General features: G+C 48.4%; 1 pseudogene; it reads left to right on the forward strand.

The window, feature by feature from the left end:
* The window catches only part of LOC142272823 (uncharacterized), a 119,170-nt pseudogene that overhangs the window by 4,676 nt on the left and 101,347 nt on the right, over positions 1-13,147 (forward strand).

Consider the following 13,147-nt stretch of genomic DNA (forward strand, 5'->3'; position numbering starts at 1 on the left):
TGCAGAACTACAAGGCTCAGCATTCTCCATCCAGGAATGTATGCTGGAGGGAGAGTCGGGGGGAGCAGACCTACAAGGCTAAGCATACTCCATCCACTAGTGGATGCAGGAGAGCAGACAGCAGCTGCAGAACTACAAGGCTCGGCATCCTCCATCCAATAGTGTATGCAGGAGAGCAGACAGCAGCTGTCGAACTACAAGGCTAAGCATCCTCCTTCCAGGACTGTATGCAGGATTTCTTCCCCCCCCCCACCCCCCAAACAAAAAAAATGACGTGGGCTTCGCCATATTTTTGTATGCTAGCCGGGTACAGCAGGCAGGTATGGGCTGCCCCCAACCCCCAGCTGCCTATTTGTACCCGGCTGGGAACCAAAAATATAGGGAAGCCCTTTTTTTTTTTTAATTATTTCATGAATTTCATGAAATAATTTAAAAAAAAAAAAATGACGTGGGCTTCGCCTAATTTTTGTGTCCAGCCAGGTACAACTAGGCAGCTGGGGATTGGAATCCGCAATGCAGGGTGCCCAAGCTTTCTCGGCACCCCCGCTGCGAATTGCAGTCCGCAGCCACCCCAGAAAATGGCGCTTTCTTAGAAGCGCCATCTTCTGGCGCTGTATCCAACTCTTCCAGCTGCCCTGATGCCGGGTGGCTCGCTGGGTAATAATGGGGTTAGGGCTAGCTGTGTATTATCAGCTGGCCCTAAGCCCGAAATTCATGGTGTCACGCCAATATTAGACATGGCCACCATGAATTTCTAGTAAAGATAAAAAAAAAAAACACAACACACAGAAAAATATTTTTCTTAGAAATAAAACAACACAATTAGTGACTCCATCTTTATTGAAATAAAGACCCCCCCCTTCGCAGTAATCCTGGGTCAAGGGTCCCGTGCCATCCAATCCGGATCCAATATCATCTGATCGGTTGCTGGAAGGCAAAGCGATTAGATGATGTCAGGTTCAAGGCCTGAATCACATGACACAGCAGCTGATTGTATAAACGGCTTTTATACAATCAGCTGATGCATCAGTGCAAAAAAAAAAACACTTCTGTGCAGCGCCGGACTGGCTACCGGAGGAATTTCCAGTAATGTCAGGCCTGGATTCAGGTACCTACACTGCACTCTGGTGCTCTCACCAGAACTCTGGCGTGCAGCCTGGACTTTACAGCGTGCGCCGAGTGACTGATTCCCCGGCACTTGCGATTCAGTACATGACAGCTGCAGACATCCTGGGCTAATCTCCGGTGCTCTCACCTGAACTCCGGAGATCACCCCGGCCTGTCTGCAGCTGTCATGAACTGACTGGAAGCGCCGGGGAATCAGTCACTCGGCGGTAAAATCCGGCGTCACCGCGAGACTTGCGATCAGCTGATGCGTCAGGTGACTGCATCAGGTGATCACCGCCAGGTCCTCACGGCCAAGTCATGCAGCTATCGGACGTGCCTGGGAGCCGACACACAGCCGGAGCGGGGGTGGCGGGACCGGGAGAGGAGCTGGGAGCGGACATGGCACCGGGAGTCTGCAGACAGTTGAGTATGACATTTTTCTACTGTTCACTTTTGATTTAGCAGCCGCTTCCACCTCCTGCACGGGAGCGGACATGGCACCGGGCGGGAAATGGAAGCGGCTGTGACGGTACCGGGAGGATTCACGCTTCTGTGTTTACTGAGAGAAGGAATCCTCTTCCTGTACATGTCACTTTCCTACCCACCCCCTGCGTTTATAGCTGCGTTTTTAGTAATAAAAATGCACTTAAAGGCAGCTATATTTGCAATTTGCTGTTTTCATTGCGTTTTTGAACATCTCATTAAACTCAATGGGTGGAAAACGCAGTGAAAAACGCAAATATAATTGACCTGCTGCGTTTTTGTGGGCACCACAAAAACGCAGCTAAAAAAAACGCTGTGTGCAGACAGCAAAAATGAAAACTCATAGACTTTGCTGGGGAAGCAAATTCATGCAGTTTTCTGAGCAAAAACGCACCCGAAAAACGCACTGTGTGAACTTACCCTTACAGTGTTCTCCGCTACATGATATAATTGTATCCATAACAACGGATGTCACAAGGATAGTCCGTGTGACATCCGATTTTTTTTTTTTTTTTTCTTCTCCCACCCATAGACTAGCATTGGCGAGTGTTGCCCGAGATACCTGTGCAACCACAGAATTCTGCGATCCCCTCCCCACCGTCCGATTAGAGCTAAGAAAAAAAAGTGCAGATCGGAGCTGCCTCATTCATTAACTTTGGTTTGAGGCCAATGCGAGATTTTCTCACATTGCACTCGTGTGACTCATACGCAAGTGACTCCAGCATGAAGCCATGTTCTATGGCCACACGCTGTGATTTCAGATGGAGCAGAGATGCAATCGTCGTGGGACCTTGTGTGGATTACATCGGTCCTGGGTGTTTTGGGGGTTAATAAAGGGGTGCTTTTTTCGTATTTTATTTCAGCTAAAGGATTTTTTTGGTGTTTGTGTTTATTTCTTTTTACCTACATATTATTAACCCCTTCACCCCCGGCCACTAAAACACCCTAATGACCGGGCCATTTTTTGCAATTCTGACCAGTGTCACTTTGACAGGTTATAACTCTGGAACGCTTCAACAGATCCTGGCGATTCTCAGACTGTTTTTTCGTGACATATTGTACTTCATGTCAGTGGTAAATTTAGACCGATATTTTTTGCGTTTATTTGTGAAAATTTCGGAAGTTTTGCGAAAATTTTGAAAATTTCGCAATTTTTAAACTTTGAAAATTTATGCCCATAAATCTGAGAGATATGTCACACAAAATAGTTACTAAATAAAATTTCCCACTTGTCTACTTTACATCAGTGCAATTTTCGAAACAAATTTGTTTTTTCGTTAGGAAGTTAGAAGGGGTCAAAGGTCATCAGCAATTTCTCATTTTTCCAACAAAATTTAGAAAGTAATTTTTTTAAGGACCACGTCACATTTGAAGTGACTTTGAGAGGTCTAGGTGACAGAAAATACCCAAAAGTGACCCCATTCTAAAAACTGCACCCCTCACACTGCTCAAAACCACATCCAAGAAGTTTATTAACCCTTTAGGTGCTTCACAGGAACCAAAGCAATGTGGAAGGAAAAAATGAAAATTTTACTTTTTAACACAAAAATGTTACTGTAGCCATAACATTTTCATTTTCACAAGGGAGAAAAGAGAAAGTGCACCCTACAATTTATTGTGCATTTTCTTCTGAGTACGCTGATACCCCATATGTGGTAAAAATCAATTGTTTGGGCGCACGGCAGAGGTCGAAAGGGAAGGAGCGCCATTTGAATTTTTGAACACAAAATTAGCTGAACTCATTAGCGGACGCCATGTCGGGTTTGAAGACCCCCTGAGGTGCCTAAACAATGGAGCTCCCCCACAAGTAACCCCATTTTGGAAACTAGAGCCCTCAAATAATTTTTCTAGATGTTTGGTGAGCACTTTGAACCCCTGGGGGCTTCACAGAAGTTTATAACGTTGAGCCGTGAAAAGAAAAACATTTTTTTTACCACAAAACTGTTGCTTCAACTAGGTAGCTTTTTTTTTCACAAGGGTATCAGGAAAAAATGCACCATAAAATGTATTGTGCATTTTCTCCTGAGTACGCAGATACCTCATATGTGGTGGAAATCAAATGTTTGGGCATACGGCATGGCTCGGAAGGCAAGGAGCGCCATTTGAATTTTTGAGTGCAAAATTAGCTGGACTCATTAGCGAACGCCATGTCGGGTTTGAAGACCCCCTGAGATACCTAAACAATGGATCTCTCCCACAAGTGACCTCATTTTGGAAACTAGAGCCCTCAAATAATTTTTCTAGATGTTTGGTGAGCACTTTGAACACCTTGGGGCTTCACAGAAGTTTATAATGTTGAGCCGTAAAAAGAAAAAAATATTTTTTTTTACCACAAAACTGTTGCTTCAACTAGGTAGCTTTTTTTCACAAGGGTATCAGGAAAAAATACACCATGAAATTTATAGTGCATTTTTTCCTGATTACGACAATACCTCATATGTGGTAGAAAGTAATTGTTTGGGCGCATGACGGGGCTCAGAAGAGAAGGAGCACCATTTGACAGCAAAATTGGTTGGAATCATTAGCTGACGTAATGTTGCATTTGGAGACCCCCTGAGGTGCCTAAACAATAGAGCTCCCCCACAAATGACCCCATTTTGGAAACGAGACCCCTCAAGGAGTTTATCTAGATGTTTAGCGAGCCCCAAGGGGCTCCACAGAAGTTCATGTTGTTGAGCCATGAATACAATTTTTATTTTTTTCACCACAAAACTGTTACTTGAACCAGGTAGCTTTTTTTTCACAAGGGTATCAGGAAAAAATGCAATATAAATTTATAGTGCATTTTTTCCTGAGTACCACGATACCTCATATGTGGTGGAAAGTAATTGTTTGGGCGCACGGCGGGGCTCAGAAGAGAAGGAGCACCATTTGACAGCAAAATTGGTTGGAATCATTAGCGGACGTAATGTTGCATTTGGAGACCCCCTGAGGTGCCTAAACAATGGAGCTCCCCCACAAGTGACCCCATTTTGGAAATGAGACCCCCTCAAGGAATTTATCTAGATGTTTGGTGAGCCCCTTCTACCCCCAGGGGCTCCACAGAAGTTGATAACGTTGAACCGTGAAAATTATTATTTTATTTTTATTTATCACAAAATTTTTGCATCAATCAGTTAGCTTTTTTTTTTTTTTACAACGGTATCAGGCAAAACTGCACCATAAAACGTATTGTGCAATTTTTCCTGAGAACGCAGATACCTCATATGTGGTGGAAAGTAATTGTTTGGGCGCATGGTGGGGCTCAGAAGAGAAGGAACGCCATTTGACTTTTCAAACGCACAGACGCGGTGCACTGATCGGCCGCTGCAGGACGCACGGTCGGATGCGATACAAAAAGCGTCGGGGATAGGGAAAAAAAGTCCCGCCGAAAACTGACCATGGATGCAGATACGTTATGTGCATCCCTGATCAGCGCTTGGCGGGACGCACGGACGGATGAGGTGTAAAAAGGGACAGGGGATACAGAAAGGAAAGAAAAAAAAAAAAAGTTATACTCACAGTACCCAAAAGAGTAGCAGGAGGACTGACCAGAAGAGCTGCAGGAGGAACAGAAGGCAAGCGAGATGGACGGCTTTACAGGAGCAGCAGGCAGGACGTTGGACATCTCTGCAGAATACCCAGGAAGGACCCAGCGATGGAGGCAGATGTGATCGGGCCAGTGAAGACAGGTAAGAGGATGCCGGGGGAGAGCAGAGGGGGATACCGGAGAAGGAGCTGCAGAAGCAGAATAAAGATAATGGGGGAGGCAGTCAGATCGGGGGGGGGGGGGGGAAGATCGTGGCGTGAGAGGGAAGATCGCAGGGGGGCACGGGCAGAGGCCACCACGAGAGCGCGCAGGGGCATCGAGGGAGCGCGCAGGGGCATCGAGGGAGCGCGCACGGGCTGCAAGGTGAGCACAGTACTCACGTGCAGCAGGAGCGGTGACCTCAGCGGCGGCAGCAGCGGTGGCGTGGTACCATAAGTACCAGCCAGTCCACGCTGCAGACATGCTGGGGGAGGGTCACCAGACCAGCACAGGCCTGGGGAGGGCGGCCACCTGCAGATCAGACCGCGCCACTGCACACTGATTGGAGCGATTGCGCGTCATAGCACGATCGCTCCAATCAGTGCTGCAGGGGCTGGGGGCGACATGTTAGAGCTCCGGCTATGATGTGGTGAAGCCCCTCATAGCCGGATCTCACAGTATCGCACTAATTCTGGCATTATTTTTGCCGAAATTAGTGCGAACGATGTGGTTGGCGGTTCAGATTTGAACAGCCAATCATATCGATCGTCGATGGGGGGTGGCGATGCCACCCCCCCTGGGGTCAAGCAAAGGTCCCCTGTTGTAAGAAACAGCAGGGCACATCATTTGAAAGCCGTTGCTATGGCCATGGCAATCAAATGAACTTTAGGCCGTAAAATTACGTCCCTGGTTGTTAAGTCACGTTAAAATAGGACGTAATTTTACTGCCCGCTGTCGTGTAGGGGTTAATGAGGGGTCTCATAAACACTTCCCCATTACTAATCCAGGGCTTAGTGGCAGCTCAGGGCTGCAATTAACCCCTTATTACCTCGATTGTCACCACACCAGTGCAGTCAGGATGAGATTGGTAAAGTGCCAGGACTGGCGCATCTAATGGATGCAGCAATTCCAGGCGGCTACAGGCTATATTTAGGCCGAGTGGCCCAAAAACCATGAGTCTCCCCAGCCTGAGAATACCAGCTGTGAGCTTTATCATGGCCAGATATCAAAATTGAGGGGGTGGGGGAGTGCACGCAGATTTTTTAAAATTGTATAATTTTAAAAAAGCTGCATGCAATTTTTCTTATTTTTGATACACAGCCAAGGTACTGGGATTCAAAATACGGGGGGGATGCTACACCAATTTTTTAAATTTATTATTATATTTTTACAGCACACACAGCGCCTCTGGTTGCAGTCAGACACACTGTTACACAGGCTGGGGGCGCGTCTGATTGCAACCAATCAGACGCGGGGATTGGCAGTGGGCGGAGAAGCAGTGAATGCGTTTGAGGTTAATGAGGTTATTGCCGCTCAGAAACTCACAGTATAATGTGTCTGCTGCAATCCCACTATCCCTTCTACCACCATTTTAAAGCACAGGACTCTGGTCCCCATAGACTTATATGGGGACCGCCATCCGGCCAGATATCCGGGATCAATTCCGGGCCCGAATCAGGTTTTTATGTTAAATCCATATGGACCTGCCTCCCGGGTATCTGAGAGTCGGCTCATCACTATCTATTATCTATCTATCCTATATCTATGGGGCGGCATGGTGGCTCAGTGGTTAGCACTGCAGGCTTGCAGCGCTGGGGTCCTGGGTTCAGATAACACCAAGGAAAACATCTGCAAGGAGTTTGTATGTTGTCCCCGTGTTTGTGTGGGTTTCCTCCGGGTTCTCCGGTTTCGTCCCACACTCTAAAGACATACTGATAGGGAATTTAGATTGTGAGCCCCAATAGGGACAGTGTTGCCAGTGTATGTAAAGCGCTGTGGAATTAATAGCGCCATATCAATGAATAAATGTTATTATATTATCTTTTATATCTATCCATCTTTCTACCATCTATCATCTATCTGTATTATCTATCACATATCCATCTATCATCTATCGATCTGTCTATCTCTATTAACTATTATCTAATTATCTGTCTATTTTCTATCCAAATCTATCACTATTAACTATCCATCTCATTTATCTATCAGACAGCTGGTATAAATCCGTGAGGAGGACGAGGCCGAAGATCAGCGCAGAACACAGGAGAAAGGGTCAGTGCACTGACCCTATCTATTATCTGCCGTGTGGGGGCTCCTGGTATGCATAGGAGGCCATGTGGGGGCTCCTGGTATGCATAGGAGGCCATGTGGGGGCTCCTGGTGTGCATAGGAGGGCGTGTGGGGGCTCCTGGTGTGCATAGGAGGCCATGTGGGGGCTCCTGGTATGCATTGGAGGCCATGTGGGGGCTCCTGGTGTGCATAGGAGGGCGTGTGGGGGCTCCTGGTGTGCATAGGAGGCCATGTGGGGGCTCCTGGTATGCATAGGAGGCCATGTGGGGGCTCCTGGTGTGCATAGGTGGTTGTGTGGGGGGCTCCTGGTGTGCAGAGGAGGCCGTGTGGGGGGCTCCTGGTGTGCAGAGGAGGCCGTGTGGGGGGCTCCTGGTGTGCAGAGGAGGCCGTGTGGGGGGCTCCTGGTGTGCAGAGGAGGCCGTGTGGGGGGCTCCTGGTGTGCAGAGGAGGCCGTGTGGGGGGCTCCTGGTGTGCAGAGGAGGCCGTGTGGGGGGCTCCTGGTGTGCAGAGGAGGCCGTGTGGGGGGCTCCTGGTGTGCAGAGGAGGCCGTGTGGGGGGCTCCTGGTGTGCAGAGGAGGCCGTGTGGGGGGCTCCTGCCGTGCAGAGGAGGCCGTGTGGGGGGCTCCTGCCGTGCAGAGGAGGCCGTGTGGGGGGCTCCTGCCGTGCAGAGGAGGCCGTGTGGGGGGGCTCCTGCCGTGCAGAGGAGGCCGTGTGGGGGGGCTCCTGCCGTGCAGAGGAGGCCGTGTGGGGGGGCTCCTGCCGTGCAGAGGAGGCCGTGTGGGGGGCTCCTGCCGTGCAGAGGAGGCCGTGTGGGGGGCTCCTGCCGTGCAGAGGAGGCCGTGTGGGGGGCTCCTGCCGTGCAGAGGAGGCCGTGTGGGGGGCTCCTGCCGTGCAGAGGAGGCCGTGTGGGGGGCTCCTGCCGTGCAGAGGAGGCCGTGTGGGGGGCTCCTGCCGTGCAGAGGAGGCCGTGTGGGGGGCTCCTGCTGGAATGGCACACCTTGTGCTTTTAGATACTCCCATGCGCTTCTTGCGACCCTGTTGCCTATCTGCCACGAAAAGCTTGATTGTTCGGTGATCACGCTTCAAAAGTTTGGCAATTTCAAGACTGCTGCATCCCTCTGGAAGACATCGCACAATATGGACTTTTCAGAGCCCGTCAAATCTCTCTTCTGACCCATTTTGCCAAAGGAAAGGAAGTTGCCTAATAATTAAGCACCCCTTATATAGGGTGTTGATGTCATTACACCACACCCCTCCTCATTACAGAGATGCACATCACCGGATTTACTTAATTGGTAGTTGGCTCTCAGCCTTTACAGCTTGGAGTGGGACAATATGTATGAAGAGTATCATGTGATCAAAATCCTCATTTATTTAATAATTCTGCACACAGTGTAGTGAAAAAAACCTGCAGATGTGTCTTTATAGACTGCGGAGGGAAAAACCTGCAGAAGTGTCTTTATAGAGAGCGGAGGGAAAAACCTGAAAATGTGTCTTTATAGAGAGCGGAGGGAAAAACCTGCAGATGTGTCTTTATAGATAGTGGATGGAAACTTTTGGTTTGAACTGTATGAGGGAGTCGTGGAGTTGGAATCAGTGAAATATTGAGAGTCGGAGGTTTTTCTTAGCGACTCCTCAGCCCTGGTGTGGAGGAAGTGACTGTGGAGGTATCATACAGTGCTTGTATTATACATTATGGGGCAGTGAAAGGGGAATCTTTGGGCTTTAAGAGGAAAATTACTTTGTAAGGGGCTGTAAAGATGGGAGAGGTTCTTATATGACCCAGTTGAATATTAATTACATTTTTATTTTTTGGGGGGAGGGGGTACCAATTAGAACCTCCGCTATGGGGTCCCATGATTTCTATGTACACCTCTGTTCACCCCCTTAAAGAAAAAAAAATTGAATAAAACTAATTTTCCTCAAAAAGACTTTAAAAAATACAACATTGTTGACCAAAACAATTCTGAAATGACGGAAAAATAAGCATTAGGGCGTCCAAATTGTGAAGACAAAACAATGAAGGAAATCCCAATGTCATAATGTACCACACTAAGTGGACCCTGCCACGTCTGCTTCTATCCCTGCTGAACTGCCTCTGGGGCAGCACGGGCGATATAGGAGGCGTAGAGGCCATGCATGGATTGGTCTCAGGGGCCACACTGCTCCGGTAACAGAAGCGTCCATCTAGAGCAGGGGTGGGCAATTAATTTTCCCATGGGGCCGCATGAGAAATTGGGATTGGTTTAGAGGGCCGGACTAATATAATTACCTCAGTTCTACCCAATATACTACATCACTACACCCCCTCCATATACTACACCTGTAATAAACTACACCACTACACCCCTATATACTACACCTGTATTATACTACACTCCCTCCATATACCTGTAATATACTACACCCCCATATACACCTGTATTATACTACACCACTATATAATACACCTCCGATATACTACATCACTACACCCCATATACTACACCTGTAATATACTACACCTCCATATAGTACACCTGTAATATACTACACCTCCATATAGTACACCTGTAATATACTACACCTCCATATAGCACACCTGTAATATACTACATCACTACACCCCATATACTACACCTGTAATATACTACAACTCCATATAGTACACCTGTAATATACTACAACTCCATATAGTACACCTCTAATATACTACATCACTACACCCCTATATACACCTGTAATATACTACATCACTACACCCCTATATACACCTGTAATATACACCTCCATATAGCACACCTGTAATATACTACGCCTCCATATAGTACACCTGTAATATACTACACCTCCATATAGTACACCTGTAATATACTACACCTCCATATGTCACACACCCTGCTCCCCATACAGCCTGCACCCCCATATCACACACACTACACCCCATACAGCCTGCACCCCCATATCACACACACTACACCCCCATATGTCACACACCCTGCCCACATATCTCACCCTGCCTGTACCCCAACTTACCCCTCTCAAACACTCTGCACCCCTTCACATCCTTCTGTCAGTCTGCAGCCCTCATATGCCACTCACCCTGCAACTCCATCTTCCCTCATATGCACTCACCCTGCAGCCCCCCTCCCCCTCATGTCCCCTCTTTTCTCAGTACCAGTCATCATGTGTCCACATCTCCTTCAGGATTCAGTATCTTTGCTTTCTGCCCGGCATCCTGTGTCTCCTCCCACACAGTCACATGGGCGTGACGTCATCGCAGGTCCTGCAAGATGAATTATTCCGTCTGCTGTGCTGCTTCTTCTCCTGCCCGGCGGAACTTTTGAAATGACACACGCAGCGCAGTACTGACAACGTCAGAGCGTGCGCGTGTGTCACTGACAATTAGTGCCGGCAGGGAACAGAGGAAAGACTCCTGCGTTCCGCTGCCTGCACTGACTGTGCGGACCTGCAGGATCTCTCCCTGCTCGGCACGCTGCAGCCTGGCTCCACTGCACTGGCTGAAGACGGGCGGGCCGGTCACAGAGAGCAGGCGGGCCGGATGTGGCCCGCGGGCCGCCCCTTGCCCAGGTCTGATGTAGAACCTTCCACATGACTTTTCCTTCTGTCCGTGACTTCTACATTATTTATTTTACAGCTTTGAAATTCATGGAAAATATATGCAGAACGCTGCAGACACAATGGAAAAAGGAGAAATGGATGTGCGGAGTGATGAACGGAGTAGAGACCTTTCCACAGGTAACCCTCCTCAGTGAAGATTCACCATTAAATAACAAGGAGAACAGTCACATTCCCAGCTGCAAGGAGAAAATGGAGTTACATTTTCCCTGCTGCCGCTCGTATACACCGATGCAGTGCTGAAACAGTAACACTTACCACTAACAGGCTGTCAGCCAAGGAACAAGAGGGTTGATTACTGTGCACTCACTAGTGAGTGGTGACTGTTCCAGTCACCAGCACAGTGGGAGAGGCTGAAAGTGAGCAGCTGCTGGGAGAATGTAACTGCATTTTCCCCTTGCAGTTACTGTGTCACAATCTGTCCGATGTCTTGGACGCAGTGAGTGACAATTTTGCCTCTCTATGGTATCAGGGCCGTGCCAAGCTGTTAGATTGTTGAGCGACAGCTCAGCTGTCCAATCTGAAACTGGGAGGTGCTTGGTTTCTTCAAGGGTTCCCTGTTCTGAGTGATCAGTTACTTAGCTGAGTAGTTAGTCCCAAAACCAGGGTATCATGGAGGTGCTGAGGTAACTGCAGAAGGGACCCCCGAAACTGGCCCTCAGACTAGGGACCTTGTGTTTGCCCTTATCCCAGAGGTAGGCTTAATGGTATCCAGGTCTGGATTGCCAGCGTAACCCTAAAGGGTACTTTACACTCTGCGATATCGCTTGTGAGCGTACCCGCCCCCGTCGGTTGTGCGACACGGTCAAATCGCTGCCCGTGTCGCACAACATCGCTAGGCCCCGTCACACGGACTTACTTTCTCTGCGACGTCGCTCTAGCCGGCGAACCGCCTCCTTTCTCAGGGGGCGGTTCGTGCGGCGTCACAGCAACGTCACACGGCAGCCGTCCAATAGAACCGGAGGGGCGTAGATGAGCGGGCGGAAGATCCCACCCACCTCCTTCCTTCCGCATTGCTGGTGCACGCTGGTAAGATGTTCGTCGTTCCTGCGGTGTCACACACAGCATTGTGTGGTGCCGCAGGAACGACGAACAACATCGTACCTGCAGCAGCAACGATATTAACCCCTTAACGACCCATGACGTACTGGGTACGTCATGGATCGTGTGCCGGTAAGCCCCGCCCCCTGCCGCCGGCAGGTGGCGGTGATCCGCGCACATATCAGCTGTTATCAACAGCTGACATGTGTGCCTGCTAGCCGCGGGTGGAATCGCTTCCTCCCGCGGCCATTAACCCCTTACATTTCGCTGCCAAAATCTGGCAGCGATATGTATATGGGCGCCGCCATGACAGTCACTTACCCTGCCCCCACCGGAAGTCATGTGACATGATCACGTGACTTTCGGCGGTTGCCATGGTAGCACAGGGTCATATGATGACGCCTGTAGCTAACATGACTCACTTCCTCTCAATGCCGGAATACAGCCGGCATTGAAAGTGAAGCAGCAAATCTGCAGTTCTCAGCTCTGTAGCTGAGATCTGCAGATAGTGCAGAGCGATCGGATTGCTGATCGCTATAGCCCCCTAGGGGGACTAGTAAAATAAAAAAAAAGTAAAAAAAAAGTTTTAAAAAATTAAAGAAAAATAAAAAAACCTAAAAGTTCAAATCACCCCCCTTTCACCCCATTGAAAATTAAAGGTTTAAAAAAATAAAAATACACACATATTTGGAATTGTCACGTTCAGAAATGCCCGATCTATCAAAATATAAAATCAATGAATCTGATCAGTAAACGGCGTAGCTGCAAAAAAATTCCAAACGCCAAAATTACGTTTTTTGGTCACCGCAAATTTTGTGCAAAATGCAATAACAGGCGATCAAAACGTAGCATCTGCGCAAAAATGGTACCGTTAAAAACGTCAGGTCGAGACGCAAAAAATAAGCCATCACTGAGCCGTAGATCCTGAAAAATGAGAACGCTACGGGTTTTGGAAAATGGCACAAAACGTGCGCCACGTTTTTTGGACAAGCTTGTGAATATTTTTTAACCCCTTAGATACAAGTAAACCTATACATGTTTGGTGTCTACAAACTCGCACCGACCTGAGGCATCACAGAGATATCTCAGTTTTACCATATA

The sequence above is a fragment of the Anomaloglossus baeobatrachus genome, unplaced genomic scaffold, assembly GCF_048569485.1.
Source record: "Anomaloglossus baeobatrachus isolate aAnoBae1 unplaced genomic scaffold, aAnoBae1.hap1 Scaffold_356, whole genome shotgun sequence".
Lineage (NCBI taxonomy): Eukaryota > Metazoa > Chordata > Amphibia > Anura > Aromobatidae > Anomaloglossus > Anomaloglossus baeobatrachus.